Source organism: Bombina bombina, chromosome 6 (genome assembly GCF_027579735.1).
Source record: "Bombina bombina isolate aBomBom1 chromosome 6, aBomBom1.pri, whole genome shotgun sequence".
NCBI lineage: Eukaryota > Metazoa > Chordata > Amphibia > Anura > Bombinatoridae > Bombina > Bombina bombina.
In genome coordinates this window covers 806,037,795-806,054,680 of record NC_069504.1, presented here as the reverse complement: position 1 = coordinate 806,054,680, position 16,886 = coordinate 806,037,795, and positions in this window count along the sequence as shown.

Genomic DNA, 16,886 nt, shown 5'->3' with positions numbered 1-16,886 from the left:
AACTATGCACTTTCATTCATGTTAGCCTGGACGTGTGCTTGTTACTATAAGATCGCGTTTAAGAAATATTGATTACGCATATGAACAAACATTACAAACATGCACTATATGTGTGATATTTGACACTTTCACATTGAGATTCATTGGGGGAAAACAACATTTCAGCAAACAACAAAAAAACGCCCACTGTGAAAGCATTCGCGCTGCTCACATACAAACAAGTGAATACAATCAGCAATCATTACAAACTCACTACCATTGGACTAATTGTACTATAAATCCCCCAAACAACATGGCCAAAGCATCACTTGTGATCCACATCAGATCAAGTGCATACCTTGTTACGCTGTTTTGAAAGATGGATGACGATGACATGGTAGACGCTGCTGGTGCTGCTATTGGCGAACTAGCTGTTGATCGAATCAGGCAGCCTCGGCGGCTCAGACTGAGATGAAGGGGTCATCTGGTTCGAGGTCCTCGTGTCTACAGGGTGAGACCCACCTTGGAAAACATGAGCGACTTTGAGGTTTATGATAAGTATCGGCTCAATCGCGAACAGCTCATTGGCCTTTACGATCTTCTTAAACCTCATTTGGAGCCACGTATAAGAATAAGGACTGCTGTTCCCGGCATGAGTAAGATGCTAAGTTGTCTATACGTCCTGGCCTCCGGGAGTTTTCAATCCGGAGAAATGTACATGCATGGCCTGGCTCAAGGTACATTCTCTGTGGTGTTTGATAACTTTCTGGATGCCATGGTACGTATCAGTAAGCAATACATAGGATTCCCACAAAATGATGGTGATTGGAGGCGCCTGAAGCGGGAATTCTTTGATATTGCTGAATTGCCCAATGTCTTGGGAGCCATTGATTGTACCCACATTGCGCTGCATGCTCCAATTGATGACTTGCCCTTCAGAAATCGCAAACATTTTCATAGCCTCAACGTGCAGTATGTTTGTGACGCACAGATGAGGATTATGCATGTGTGTGCGAATTTTGGAGGAGCTTGTCATGATGCCCGCATCCTCGCTCAGTCGTCCCTGTGGAGACCATTTGAGGAAAGACAAATGCCCCCTGGTTATCTCGTTGGTGAGTATTTGTGCACAACATGGTTAATTAGTTTGACAATTGCCACTGTAGTTTTAAAATGTTAGCGTAATGTTCAGCTATAGGATGCAATTTAACCATGTCATTGTCTCTTTCCGCTAATGTCTACTTTTAGTTCAATGCAGATATGTAGCATGTCTTACCTTAAATGCTCAGATAGAGAATGCAATGTAACCATTTAGTTTGCATTTTACACAAGGTTTGGTTTAGGAGAAATACGCATATGTAGCATGTCTTAGCTGAAATGGGAAGATATTAGCTAATGCAATTTAACCATGTCATTGTCTCTTTTCGCTAATGTCTACTTTTAGTTCAATGCAGATATGTAGCATGTCTTACCTTAAATGCTCAGATAGAGAATGCAATGTAACCATTTAGTTTGCATTTTACACAAGGTTTGGTTTAGGAGAAATACGCATATGTAGCATGTCTTAGCTGAAATGGGAAGATATTAGCTAATGCAATTTAACCATGTCATTGTCTCTTTCCGCTAATGTCTACTTTTAGTTCAATGCAGATATGTAGCATGTCTTACCTTAAATGCTCAGATAGAGAATGCAATGTAACCATTTAGTTTGCATTTTACACAAGGTTTGGTTTAGGAGAAATACGCATATGTAGCATGTCTTAGCTGAAATGGGAAGATATTAGCTAATGCAATTTAACCATGTCATTGTCTCTTTCCGCTAATGTCTACTTTTAGTTCAATGCAGATATGTAGCATGTCTTACCTTAAATGCTCAGATAGAGAATGCAATGTAACCATTTAGTTTGCATTTTACACAAGGTTTGGTTTAGGAGAAATACGCATATGTAGCATGTCTTAGCTGAAATGGGAAGATATTAGCTAATGCAATTTAACCATGTCATTGTCTCTTTCCGCTAATGTCTACTTTTAGTTCAATGCAGATATGTAGCATGTCTTACCTTAAATGCTCAGATAGAGAATGCAATGTAACCATTTAGTTTGCATTTTACACAAGGTTTGGTTTAGGAGAAATACGCATATGTAGCATGTCTTAGCTGAAATGGGAAGATATTAGCTAATGCAATTTAACCATGTCATTGTCTCTTTCCGCTAATGTCTACTTTTAGTTCAATGCAGATATGTAGCATGTCTTACCTTAAATGCTCAGATAGAGAATGCAATGTAACCATTTAGTTTGCATTTTACACATAGTTTGGTTTAGGAGAAATACGCATATGTAGCATGTCTTAGCTGAAATGGGAAGATAGAGAATAAGATTGAACTAGATTATTCTTTTAAAAAATAAACATTTGTTAGTGGATTATCGTGTACAAAAACTTTTATTGGAATCAAAATACTATTTTGAGGATTCAGTTTGAATTATGTTCTGTTCATAATTTATAGGTGATTCTGGGTACATGAGCCGGCCTTGGCTTATTACCCCCTTGCGTAGCCCGACTGATGTGTCTGAGGAGCGCTACAATAGGGCTCATAAGAGAACCAGGGCGGTGGTTGAACGAATGTTCGGGCTCCTGAAGATGAGGTTCAGGTGCCTTGACCGGTCGGGAGGAGCCCTCCAGTACAACCCAAAGAAGGTGGCTAAGATCGTTGTAGCCTGTAGTGTCCTGCATAATATTGCACAGCGGGCTGGGATGCTGCAGGGCGTCCAGGCGCACCGAAACCTCCTCAGAGATGAGGAGGATGATCCTGTTCTAGAGGAGCCATTCCGGGACGAGGGGCTCAATGTCAGAGCAGACATCATCAACTGCCACTTTAGACGGTAAATAATAGAAGTTAGACTGGAGTATTGTCAATAGTTGTGAACTCTAGGGAAATGACAAGTAGAGAATTGTGCAAACATGTTAGGATTGTTCATTAAATGCTAAAAATGTGTTTGATTTATTAATATAGGTGATGCTCTGGTCATTGGGTCCTGTAGCGAGTCTTTGCCACCTGGTTTTTAAAGAGGACATCAGCTGGTAAGTATAAATGTATGGACTGTTGCTGGCATGAATTGTACACAAATACATCACATGGCATACATTTTCAAAACTAGTATTTAGTTTACACATTACTTAAAATGTACATACTCAGAAAGGGATCCTCTAGCATAACTATCCTCTAGCATGACTATGGTTCAATGTCACACATTAGAGGTTCGTTCTGCTCAATATGACTCATCTTCACACTTGATAGAACATAACACAAGATGCTACACACGCTTAGTAAGCTAGTGACAGAAATTTATTTTGAAATGGGGGGTGGGAGAGGGGTACAGAACTGATTCACACACTTGTAGTAATAATTTTTATTAAACTTTTTCTGCCATTAGGGAGCTGACTTAATCTAAAGACTGAAAGGGAAGAATTAGAAGCCTGACAGTGAAGATTGCCCAGACTGACAGTGGAAAAAGCCAAGATTGAAATTGAAGTATACCAATGGGATCATGTCTGACATTATCTTTCCAATCTTCTGACCTTGAAAACCATACAAAGACATGTTCACATGGTAAGTGCCAACTATTTGATAGAATAAGGCTGTGGAGGCATCCTATTGGAGACACTTAGATTATTTTTTAATTTTTAGATGGTATTTCACAGTCCTCTATTTTTGAAATGATGAATAAGACACCTATTGAAGATCAACTGTTTACCCCTGAATTGACTTTCAAAGACCATGCATTATCCAGGTTGGTGTACCAATGCATGCTAGTTAAGAATCACAGGAAGAATGTTGAATATTAGTAGCTTACATACATTAGTCATATTTAGTTCATAATTAGATATTTAGGTATCACAATCAGACACTTAGATGATTTTACTTTTTTAGATGGTATTTCAGTCCTCTATTTTATGAACTGATGAATAAGACACCTATTGAAGATCAACTGTTTACCCCTGAATTGACTTTCAAAGACCATGCATTATCCAGGTTGGTGTACCAATGCATGCTAGTTAAGAATCACAGGAAGAATGTCGAATATTAGTAGCTTACATACATTAGTCATATTTAGTTCATAATTAGATATTTAGGTATCACAATCAGAAAAAGGAATACATATTATAGTTGATATAGAGGTATTTGAATGGACATGAAATATTACATTTATGTTCAGCATACATATATATTTATTATTGAAATGCGATATACATTATTATGTATAATTAGAAATTCTGATATTTAAATTTAATTTTTATTACACAATATAATGGTGTATGTTTATTTTATTTATTTTTAAATTTAAATCATAAATATCTTGATAAAATGTTGCACAAAGTTAGAGCATAGACACAAGATGATTGTAAATGTATTTTATGAATATTTGACAACGTGTGTATTAACTTTGTAAAATTTTGTTTTTTAATTTCAGATTGTCATCTGATGACTTCCAGGAATATTTTTTTGTTTTTGTTTTTGTTTCAAAAACTTTTTATTTTTTAAATGGTAATAATCAACATTTTATTATTAAATACACTCTTTTGAACAGATTATAATAAATATCCATATAATCTGTCAATAAAAAACAATTTGACTCCCATGACTGGTAGTTGTCTATTTGACAAGCACATGCATAAGATCAAATTATGCAATAATTTTAGAAAATCCACTGATTCAGAGAATATTAAATTAAACTATCTTTTTTAAATTAATTGGGGAGTGAGATCCATCGATGCTTTTCTTTTGAAATTCTTAGATGTTAAAATAATTTCGGATATGTAGTCAAAATTTGACATAAATTATTTTGTTTCACTTTTAAGAAGGGGAAGTGGTTCACTTACATTAAAGTGACAGTGTTGTTGAATGTAAAATTAATTTGATAAGATCTTGTATCTTCCTTAGGTATCTCAAAACATTATTTTATTAAATTTAAAAAATTTTACATTTATAAATGGTAGGTCATTTAACTTCATATTTTTCACAAGCTAGTTATTGGATGCCATGTTAATAGATTTTATTTTCTAGTGGCGTCATTTAAAGGGACATTTAACTATAGTTATTAATATTATGTAGTTTTTAAAATCTTACCTCTTGGGTTAGACATCACATATCTATATATAATTTTCATTCCCCTTTAGTTTCTTTTGACAATGTTAAATCAACATTCCGAATGTTTTTGTCCTTAAAGGGACATTCACAAAGTATATTGTGTATTGATTTTTTAAAAATCATAAAAGAATTTAAACATATTTAGAAAGTACTATAGAATTACATTCAGTCTTTAAATATACTTCGAAAAATATACATCAATGCACATATCTTAGTCAATTACATAAGGCATCTATGTGCAACCAACAATCAGCATCAAAATAGCCTATGTAGATATGTATTTAATCCAAGAATATATATAATTACAATCTAATGATTGAATACCAAAACATATTAACTTGTTCAAATATTATAATCTTATCCAAAATGCATAAATAACATATAGCTTAATGTCCCTCTAATATATATTTCAGTCAGTGTGTAAAACAATCCAGAAGTTAATCTAAATATGCTTTACTCATATGTTATACTAATTTAGCAAAAGGAAGGTGCCTAGGTTTATGATTTTTCAAGCATTATTGTGAAATGTCTCTTTAAAGGGACATGAACTCAAAATATACTTAAAGGGAGACAGTTAAAAAATTAATGATTTATACATTCTGAATGAGTATTCTATTTTAAGCAACTTTAAAAATTGTCTCATATTATCAATGTTCCTCGTGATGTTGCTATCATTACTTTAAAAATAAGGCATTAAATTGATAATTTATTTGCTTCAGTACTCTGGACAGAACTTGGTTTTTTTGGTTGGATTAATTTATCCAACAATCCATCAAGGACAACCCAGGTTTTTTGCAAAAATTGTCCGTAATCTAAAATATCATTATTGATTTGCAAAGAAAGATAACAAGATAATTCTTAACATTTGAGAATCGGATTAAATTATAAAGTTGCTTAACATTTCATGCTCAATCTGAATCACGAACGCTAAATTTGTTTGGACAGTGTCCCTTTAAGAGATTTAAAGAGTGTATTTACTTCTCTTCTTATCTTGACATACTTTGCTTGAAAAGCATATCGAGATAGGCTCAGTAGATGAAGATTGGTGGATGCACAGAGATGCCTTATGTGATTGGCTCAACCATGTGCATTTAAATTTCTTCTGTTGAGGATATCTAAATACTAAGATAAATTGAGTTACATTTTAAAGTCTAAACTATTTTCTATCTCTACAGATCATTTGATACAATTGTTTGTTTGTAATGTCTATTTAAAAATAAAGACGCCATTGCACAATAACATATATGAGCAGTTCAGACAAATACAAGCTCAAGGTTTATTTACTAATAACAAACAAACCTGTAGTTTAACATCTATAAACAGATTATCCAAGTTACTGACATTATAACCTGAATTTGAACATTCACAAATGTTGCGTGGGAAACGGATCTTGAAACACCAGATTTGCATCTTTAAACATTAGAGTCTAATGTCACGCAATAGCACACAATCAATGTGCATTATGAAATACATTTAATAGAGCAATGTCAATACTTCACAATAAGTCAATAAATTGATTTTATGAACAATAAAGAGATACAATATTAAATGTGTATTTGTATTAAAGAAACAGACCGTTATTAAACCGAAAAATGTATACAACATTTAATAATGTGACAGTATTAGATTTTAAAGAGAATGTAAACATTAATATTTAACGGATCACGGATATTAAATCTGCGTCACACATATCCGCATGACAGGCCCATGAGTTACAAATAAGTCTACATGAAAAATGAAGTAACAGCACCACCAGGAGGTATGTGTAAGGAAGTTACTAAGATATGAAACATTAAGGAACGGCCAATCAGAGTTCATCACACAAACACAACTTGAGTCAGGATGGTCTCACAGACATTCTAACAATATTTCAAACTTTTATCCAATCAGATGTACAGATAACTTGTCCCATGGTGCATCTCATGTTTACTTCACCATATAAAAGTCCATTACACGTTGCCATCTTTGTCAGTTCTCTAATGCCTGCAGGCAGTATATATTATATCCATACATATATTCTACAACCCAGCAGGCATGTCAGCTCCCAGGTTCACCAAGCAGGAGAGCGCTGCACTGGTCCACGCCGTCAAGGACTTTTATCCCCAGCTGTTTGGGAACAAGAGGAGGTCGACAGATGCGCCTGTTAAGAAGGCCCTCTGGGAGTCTATCACCAATGCGGTTAAATTGGTGTGTGGCGTCCAGAGGAGCCAGGATCAAATCATGAGGAGATTCGGAGATATGAGGTTGCGCTTGACAAAAAAAGTCAACCTCATAAGGGACTGGGTACAAGCCCGTAAAAGAGGGGGCCAAAGAAAGGCCCCGCGGAAACTATACCTACTCCCTTATGAGGTGACTTTATGCGAGCTCCTCAATCTCCGGGTCCCCAAAAGATTTAGATCCTCGCCATCCTCGGCCTCCTCTTCTTCCCTCCCAGCTGCGGGATCTGAAAGTCCTGACGCGGGGGCCAGGGCAGCTGCTTCTCCGTCCGGTGGCCTGGGAGGAGATGAAAGAGAATCTGAACCAGGTAACTATCCAACTTCATATAATAACTTAATATTTGATTAGAATTTTAGAAAATGTGTATATAGTCAGATACTAAACCTATACAGATCTCACAACATACACTACATATGATGTTTAGATATCTGTTTTTAGATTAGTGACACATGAAATAGGAATGATGTTTCTTGCGCTCTACAGAATATGCGTCACAGAGCGAAAATTGAATTGCGCATACACGTTAACATGGGTTTGCTGTAAGTGGCATTGCTTTATACATGTTGGTCAAATGACGGATGCGTAATTCCGCTTGGAATCATTGCGCAATGATCGCGAAAATTAGAATTGCGCATACACGTTAACATGGGTTTGCTGTAAGTGGCATTGCTTTATACATGTTGGTCAAATGACGGATGCGTAATTCCGCTTGGAATCATTGCGCGATGATCGCGAAAATTAGAATTGCGCATACACGTTAACATGGGTTTGCTGTAAGTGGCATATACATGTTGGTCAAATGACGGATGCGTAATTCCGCTTGGAATCATTGCGCAATGATCGCGAAAATTAGAATTGCGCATACACGTTAACATGGGTTTGCTGTAAGTGGCATTGCTTTATACATGTTGGTCAAATGACGGATGCGTAATTCCGCTTGGAATCATTGCGCAATGATCGCGAAAATTAGAATTGCGCATACACGTTAACATGGGTTTGCTGTAAGTGGCATTGCTTTATACATGTTGGTCAAATGACGGATGCGTAATTCCGCTTGGAATCATTGCGCAATGATCGCGAAAATTAGAATTGCGCATACACGTTAACATGGGTTTGCTGTAAGTGGCATTGCTTTATACATGTTGGTCAAATGACGGATGCGTAATTCCGCTTGGAATCATTGCGCAATGATCGCGAAAATTAGAATTGCGCATACACGTTAACATGGGTTTGCTGTAAGTGGCATTGCTTTATACATGTTGGTCAAAATGAAATGTGAATTATTATATATGTGAAGAATACAGTATTCTTATTTTCAATATTATACATAATAAAAAAAAAAGCAGAATCCAAAACAAAAATAACATATGCCCATCAATTGATGAGAATGAAATAACACCAAAAAATAATTAAAGCTACAGTAAACAACACAACTGATTGAAAATAAGAGTACAGGATATATTTATCATGAATTTAATTGAGGAAACAATTAACTCATGGGACTACCAAAAGATTAATAGTTTTTAATTGATTTGCTAATAATGTAAAGATTTTAAACATGGCATGATTTGTATTAATGATATCCAATCCTCATTTAATATATTACAGATCTGGATGTTGGTGCTGGATCCTCAAGCCAGGGCTTGTCACAGTATGGTATGTCTCATTTTAATTGACATTTGCCTTAGAAACATGGACAGAACATTACATACTAAATCCACATAGTTCAATATTTATATGTATCTGCAAAATGGATTAGTAAAATATTTACAAATAAGAATAAAAAATAAATAAACAGAGGATTACATTGTAAGACTACTCTGAATTTTTATCAAATTTAAAATATCCCATCTATTCTGGATATATTTTAATGTAAGATTCTTTGAATGTCCAATTTATATTCTTCCCTTGTGTATTGCTTAATCTTATTTGTATATATTTTTAAAAAAATCACACACTTTTGCATATGATTTGTTTTTAAAAATATAGATTCCATTTTTGAAATTGATCACGTCATTTAAGGGACATGCCAACGAAATTTTACATTGAATGATTTGTAAACATGATTTTATTGTTTTGTTTAAACATTTTATGAGCTACATTGGTTCAGTCTATTGTTTTAGTTCTTCTAAAAGCATATTGATTTTGGTTTAGGTTAAACAATGCATTACTGGTATTATCCGGCTGTTTTTTTATGCATAAATTGGCATTGGGTCAAAAGTTAAAATCATGTGTTGAGATAACAGTAGTACATAGTTTCAAAAAGTATACAATTACTCATTTAGAGCTTCATGTCCCTTTAATAGATGAAAATTAAATAATTCTTAGGATATCCTTAAATAACATATTAGATTCGAATTGCATGCTCAATCCCATTCATTACATCAACATATGGAGTAGAGAATTCATTAACACCAACCTTGTCAAATCAATATATTTTTATATTAAAGGGACACTGAGCTAAAATTATTAATGTTGTCATTCAGATAGAGCATGCAATATTAAGCAACATTTAAATATAATACTATAATCATATGTGAAATATTCTATTGCTAAATGTATTTTAAAATCAAGAATGTACGTTTATCTGCAGCTCAATTTTGGTTGACCAATCTGGGTTTTTATTGATGATTGGTGGATACCTTCAACAAACAATATTTATTGAATCCAATATTGCTTATCTGCCTTTAAGATTAAAATGTAGCAACATTAAAATTATAATAGGAGTCAATGTTAAATCATTTGGAACAGTTTGAACAGTGAAATCAATGATTGAAATAAATCATGTCAGTGTCCCTTTAATAAACAATAGATTCATTAATCCTTCCATTCTTTGGATTAGACAATATTGATATATAATTCACATATTCACTGTTGGAGTTACTTTATAGATATAAGCATACTCTAACAGCACCGTGATTACATATTTGTACTAATCAATTTGGTTTGGTATTGTGATCAATATGTGTTGTGTCCTAAACAAGATTACTGTACATTGCACAAATGGCTCGATGTGCCACATGTCTTTGTTTATATTTGTCAACAGCTGTTTTTCAAAATGTGGTTTGTGTGTATTCTTTTAAGAACATTGATCAATGGGTATATTTAGATATGCAATAGCATCGTATGAGATGAGTTTGATGTCCAATATAGTCAGAAATTAAACATATGTTCAATACATCATTTTTTACATAATCCCCTTGATTCAATAAAGCATTTTTTTTTATAATGACTGCTCTATTCTTCACATTTTAAAGTTGATTATTCTTATAAATTGATACAGATGTGATTTAGTGCTATCCCAAATGTGTTCACTAATATATATCTATATCATTCATAGAGAGAGTTGGTGTGGGGAGCCCAGAGGAATCCAGCACCGACACAGAGATGCCTTTGCGGTCTTCTGGTAAGTCCATTGACTCATTTATATGTCATTGAAGGTGTATTGGTAATCAATATTATGAGCATGATTCTGATGAAGCATAACATTTGAAACAAACATATAATTGACTCCTCTGATTATATATTAATTTTATTTGAATATTGAAAGATTAAGAATTAAAACTTTCTTAGTCTACACCTTTGTTATTCAGAAGATGTATAGCATATGTTTGTTTCCAGGTTCATTTTTGACAACAATCATCAAGTGATACACACATGAGAAATCTTAAATGTTCAATGTACTATGCTTTTATGATTTTAAAATTAATACAAACAATAAATAGAAAATCTGAATCATTGATAATAACAAATCTAATGTCATTTGTATGCTCCATCAAAATGATGTAAATCATAACTTTGGGTGTGTATATCTTTAATGCAACATTGATGTGTGTCTTTGAGCAACAGTAACATATGTTATAATATCTGATCTTAACGTGTACACAACATGTTATGTTTTACAGAGATTGATTTAACATGTGGGGCGGAGGAGGAAGAGGCTCCCTTGAAGTCTGATGGTATGTGAAATATATCTAACATGTTTCCAACATGTTGCTTTATTGGAAATCATTTTATTGAAGACATTCAAAGTCTACAGCTTTTGCACTTTAAAAAGGAATATTATTTGTCTGTTCAAATACACTACTGCCCCTTTTATATATCAGGCAGCATGAAGATATGCTTGGATTTGTTTAAATATTTGGATTTGAAATTCATGCCATCATGATGTCACATGCATATTCTAGGCCAAACCACAATAATAATGTTAGAATTGTACAGACAGTCATTGATATTCATCTGAGTGCCTATATGCATACCATATCCTCATGTCATCATTGTTTAGAAATTCAAACACACTTCTAAGTATATTGCAAACATAATCAAGTTGAAATGCGTTGATTTGGTTTCATGATGTATGAGATGTTAATATATTTATTATATTTATTTCAGATGGATCCTCTGCTTCTGGTCATCATTGTTCCTCCCCTGCCCAGTCCCCTGCCCAGCCCCCTGCCCAGTCCCCTGCCTAGCCCCCTGCCCAGTCCCCTGCCCAGCCCCCTGCCCAGTCCCCTGCCCAGTCCCCTGCCCAGTCCCCTTCCCCTCCCGGCCCTTCCCATTTGTCCTGTCATATCCCTCCCAAAAAACGCCCCTTTGTCCCCCTTCGCCGCTCTCCCCGTCTTTTGGCCCGTACAGCTACCCCAGCTGCCCAGCCCCCAACTCACCACTCCCCAGCTGTACGGGCTACCCCAGAGCAGCAGCCCATCCCTCCCCAACCCAATCCCATCCCTCCCCAACCCAATCCCATCACTCCCCCCTGTCTCAACCTTCATTGTCCTGGGTGTCGGATTGTCCTTCCTAGGCACAGCTGTAAGTATCATTCAAAATCAACATTATAAGATACTTAAAGGTACACTGAATGAAAATTTTTCAATTGTGATTCAAATAGAGCATGCAATGTTAATCAAATTTATAATTTACTACTCTTATCAATTATTCTTCATTCTCTTGCTATCTTTATTGAAACAAAGAAATGCCTATATTTTGTTTTTATTCAAAAAAAATATGGACATCATTTCTTTATTGTTGGAAGAATGTATCCATCAATCAGCAGGGACAACCAAAGTTGATAACCAAAAATGGCCTGCCCTATAAACTTACATTCTTGCATTTAAAATATAGCTCGAGAATTCAAACATTTAAAGAATACGAGTAAATTAATAATTCTTTTTAATGTCATGCTCTATCTGAATCAGTAACTAAAATATTTAGGTTTACTGTCCCTTTAATTTGATATCACTACATATACCAATCACCACTATTTGGATCCAAATATTTATGTCCAAATGATCATACATTATCTCTTGTATAACCCAGTGGGAATGTAATTTCTTCTGGTTGCTATGTTTACACAGCTTGTCCTCAACGCCAAAATGTTTAAGGATAGGTGTGCCTACCACAGTATAACTAAAATCTTAAAATTGCTAATGTAAGTACAATGTAAATCCTTTAACAAGATTTTAGACACTCAAGCTGTAAAAGTGGATCATCAAAAACCAATTAAAGGGGACAACATGTTGGATTAAAATGTCCATTTAATGGTTTAGGTCTGTCTGAATAACATATTTCATGTGTAAATAATCAATGTCAACAATTTAATTTAAATAATTATTTGTCTTTATGATGACAATGTATCTTTGCTTTTTATTTTGTCTGTTGTGTAATTATCATTAATATTTTATTTATTCTTTATTTTAGGCTGTGACTCAACATGGCTCACGCTCGAAGCTCTAGCACGCATAGAGCAGGCCGTGTTGAGGAACACAGCTGTCCTGAGAGGGATGGCCGACACCATGCAGGCCCAGCTACAGGTTCAGCATATGAATCTACGTCAGATGAGGCGGTGGAACTCAATGCTTGAATCTGTAGCTGGACATGCACAGGACGATGAAGGGGATGACCAGTAAGTGGAGGATCTGGAGATGCTCCAAGGGCGCAGATAAGAATCCTCCATCCACATGTTGATGTTTTTGTTATGGTTGCCATTTGGCCTTTTTTTCTTATTATTGTTGTGCCTGTTGCACTCTGTTACCTTGCCATATGGCTCAAATGGGGCTATGCTGGCCCTTGGCAACTCTCTTCATGGACTGTGATGCACTCTGTTACCTTGTCATATGGCTCAAATGGGGCTATGCTGGCCCTTGGCAACTCTCTTCATGGACTGTGATGCACTCTGTTACCTTGTCATATGGCTCAAATGGGGCTATGCTGGCCCTTGGCAACTCTCTTCATGGACTGTGATGCACTCTGTTACCTTGTCATATGGCTCAAATGGGGCTATGCTGGCCCTTGGCAACTCTCTTCATGGACTGTGATGCACTCTGTTACCTTGTCATATGGCTCAAATGGGGCTATGCTGGCCCTTGGCAACTCTCTTCATGGACTGTGATGCACTCTGTTACCTTGTCATATGGCTCAAATGGGGCTATGCTGGCCCTTGGCAACTCTCTTCATGGACTGTGATGCACTCTGTTACCTTGTCATATGGCTCAAATGGGGCTATGCTGGCCCTTGGCAACTCTCTTCATGGACTGTGATGCACTCTGTTACCTTGTCATATGGCTCAAATGGGGCTATGCTGGCCCTTGGCAACTCTCTTCATGGACTGTGATGCACTCTGTTACCTTGTCATATGGCTCAAATGGGGCTATGCTGGCCCTTGGCAACTCTCTTCATGGACTGTGATGCACTCTGTTACCTTGTCATATGGCTCAAATGGGGCTATGCTGGCCCTTGGCAACTCTCTTCATGGACTGTGATGTACTCTGTTACCTTGTCATATGGCTCAAATGGGGCTATGCTGGCCCTTGGCAACTCTCTTCATGGACTGTGATGCACTCTGTTACCTTGTTATATGGCTCAAATGGGGCTATGCTGGCCCTTGGCAACTCTCTTCATGGACTGTGATGCACTCTGTTACCTTGTCATATGGCTCAAATGGGGCTATGCTGGCCCTTGGCAACTCTCTTCATGGACTGTGATGCACTCTGTTACCTTGTCATATGGCTCAAATGGGGCTATGCTGGCCCTTGGCAACTCTCTTCATGGACTGTGATGCACTCTGTTACCTTGTCATATGGCTCAAATGGGGCTATGCTGGCCCTTGGCAACTCTCTTCATGGACTGTGATGCACTCTGTTACCTTGTCATATGGCTCAAATGGGGCTATGCTGGCCCTTGACAACTCTCTTAATGGACTGTGATGCACTCTGTTACCTTGTCATATGGCTCAAATGGGGCTATGCTTGCCCTTGGCAACTCTCTTCATGGACTGTGATGCACTCTGTTACCTTGTCATATGGCTCAAATGGGGCTATGCTGGCCCTTGGCAACTCTCTTCATGGACTGTGATGCACCCTGTTACCTTGTCATATGGCTCAAATGGGGCTATGCTGGCCCTTGGCAACTCTCTTCATGGACTGTGATGCACTCTGTTACCTTGTCATATGGCTCAAATGGGGCTATGCTGGCCCTTGGCAACTCTCTTCATGGACTGTGATGCACTCTGTTACCTTGTCATATGGCTCAAATGGGGCTATGCTGGCCCTTGGCAACTCTCTTCATGGACTGTGATGCACTCTGTTACCTTGTCATATGGCTCAAATGGGGCTATGCTTGCCCTTGGCAACTCTCTTCATGGACTGTGATGCACTCTGTTACCTTGTCATATGGCTCCAATTTTCCTGATATTTACAAGATTATTTATAAACGTTGTTGATGTTTTCTGACATACTAATAAAAGACATGTCATTGCACGATTCTTTGTCCTCCTTATTCATGTCATTGATTGAAATCTCTAGTTTATCTGGTTGATCCTTAAAGGGACCTTACCAAAAATAATGGTGTTTCCTGAATCATATATGTAATACAATTGTAAATGACTTTAAGATTAACATCTTCAATGTAATTTTATTATTTGTCTTTATATATTTTTCGAAAAGCTTTATCATTGCATGATTATGATTAGCATAGTAATTTTTTTATATATGTATATATAGATTGTTATTTGTGTATATATATGTATATTGCAAATTTCACATCCATGTGTGTATTTATAAACTCTGCATGAATTGATGCACCTTTAACAAATGATCTGAGGATTGATACAATGATATAATCCCTGTAAAGTGTTCATTTTATTGAAATAGTATTGTCTCTGTGTATCCTCTTTTTACAAATAAAAATCACGTCCCTTTAAGTGATGCTGAGCACAATTGTTAATGAATGGATTTCCATTTCTAAAGCGTTTTTGTCCTTTTTACATGAACAAGGACATATAATCTTATTAAGATACAATCTTATTGTACAGCACATGTATTTCATTTTCAATTCTATCTTATTGTAAAAGTGTAACCAAATCAATCTCTGTGTGTAATGCGCATATTTTAGATGAGGAATATGTTTTTCCAAATATTTTAAAAAAATACTTCTCCTCCCATATATGGCTATAGGTAGGCTGACCATATTTCAACTTGAATAAATGACACGTTTGATCAATACATGTGTCATTATTGTTATTCCAAAACAATCTAAACATATCTTAAAACATCAATGGCATATGTATTTCTCATGTGTATCTTTTAAATGTTAAAGATATACACCATAGCTATAGTTAAAGGGACAGTCAAGTCCGAAAAGATGATTCATGATTTCGTGACATTCCTAGATAGCAATATAGACACATACTAGTTACTAAAATATAAATACGTTTCTTAGTGATATGCCAAGCTGTCAACTGAGTCCTTGTATTGGCTGCGGTTTTTCAGCGATCTCGGATGCGCCATGTTGCTTAAGACGTCACCTGCCAGGCTGTCCAATGATTCCTTGTATTGACTGACGTTTTTACGCGATCAAGGATGCACCTTTTAGTGGATGGCGTTTTTACGCGATCAAGGATGCACCTTTTATTGGATGGCGTTTTTACGCGATCAAGGATGCGCCTTTTTTTGGTTTGCGTTCTTACGCGATCAAGAATGTGCCTTTTATTGGATTGCGTTCTTACGTGATCAAGAATGTGCCTTTTATTGGATTGCGTTCTTACGTGATCAAGGAAGCGCCATGTTAATTAAGACGTCACATGCAAAGGTAAAAAAACGCCTGATTGTATTACGTATTCCCGCAATATTTGTTTGTGCACGTTACACACGTTTGTGAATGAGAAGACAAGTTTAAAAACATGGCGAATATGAGATTGTTTGCATCATGTTACATTGTTGACCCATAGCTGATAATGACCACCACATTCTCTTTTGCTGGATGTCTGGTTGAATAAACGAACGAAAGCAAAATGTTTTCATGCATAAGATATTTCGAGGCAAGTGCAAATCTCTATAGTCCATGTTGTTTAATATGTTTGTCAACAATATGTTCCTTTTTATGAAAAATGACTGTTGTGTTTAATGTTAAAGATATCTAATTGATAAATATGCGCTATTGTGTTAGAATAAAGTAATCAATATGCATTTATCTTTATCATATGCTAAATATATGATGCCGACTTCTTCTAAATGTGATTTCGTCGTATATTTTATTAAAGGTTCATTAGA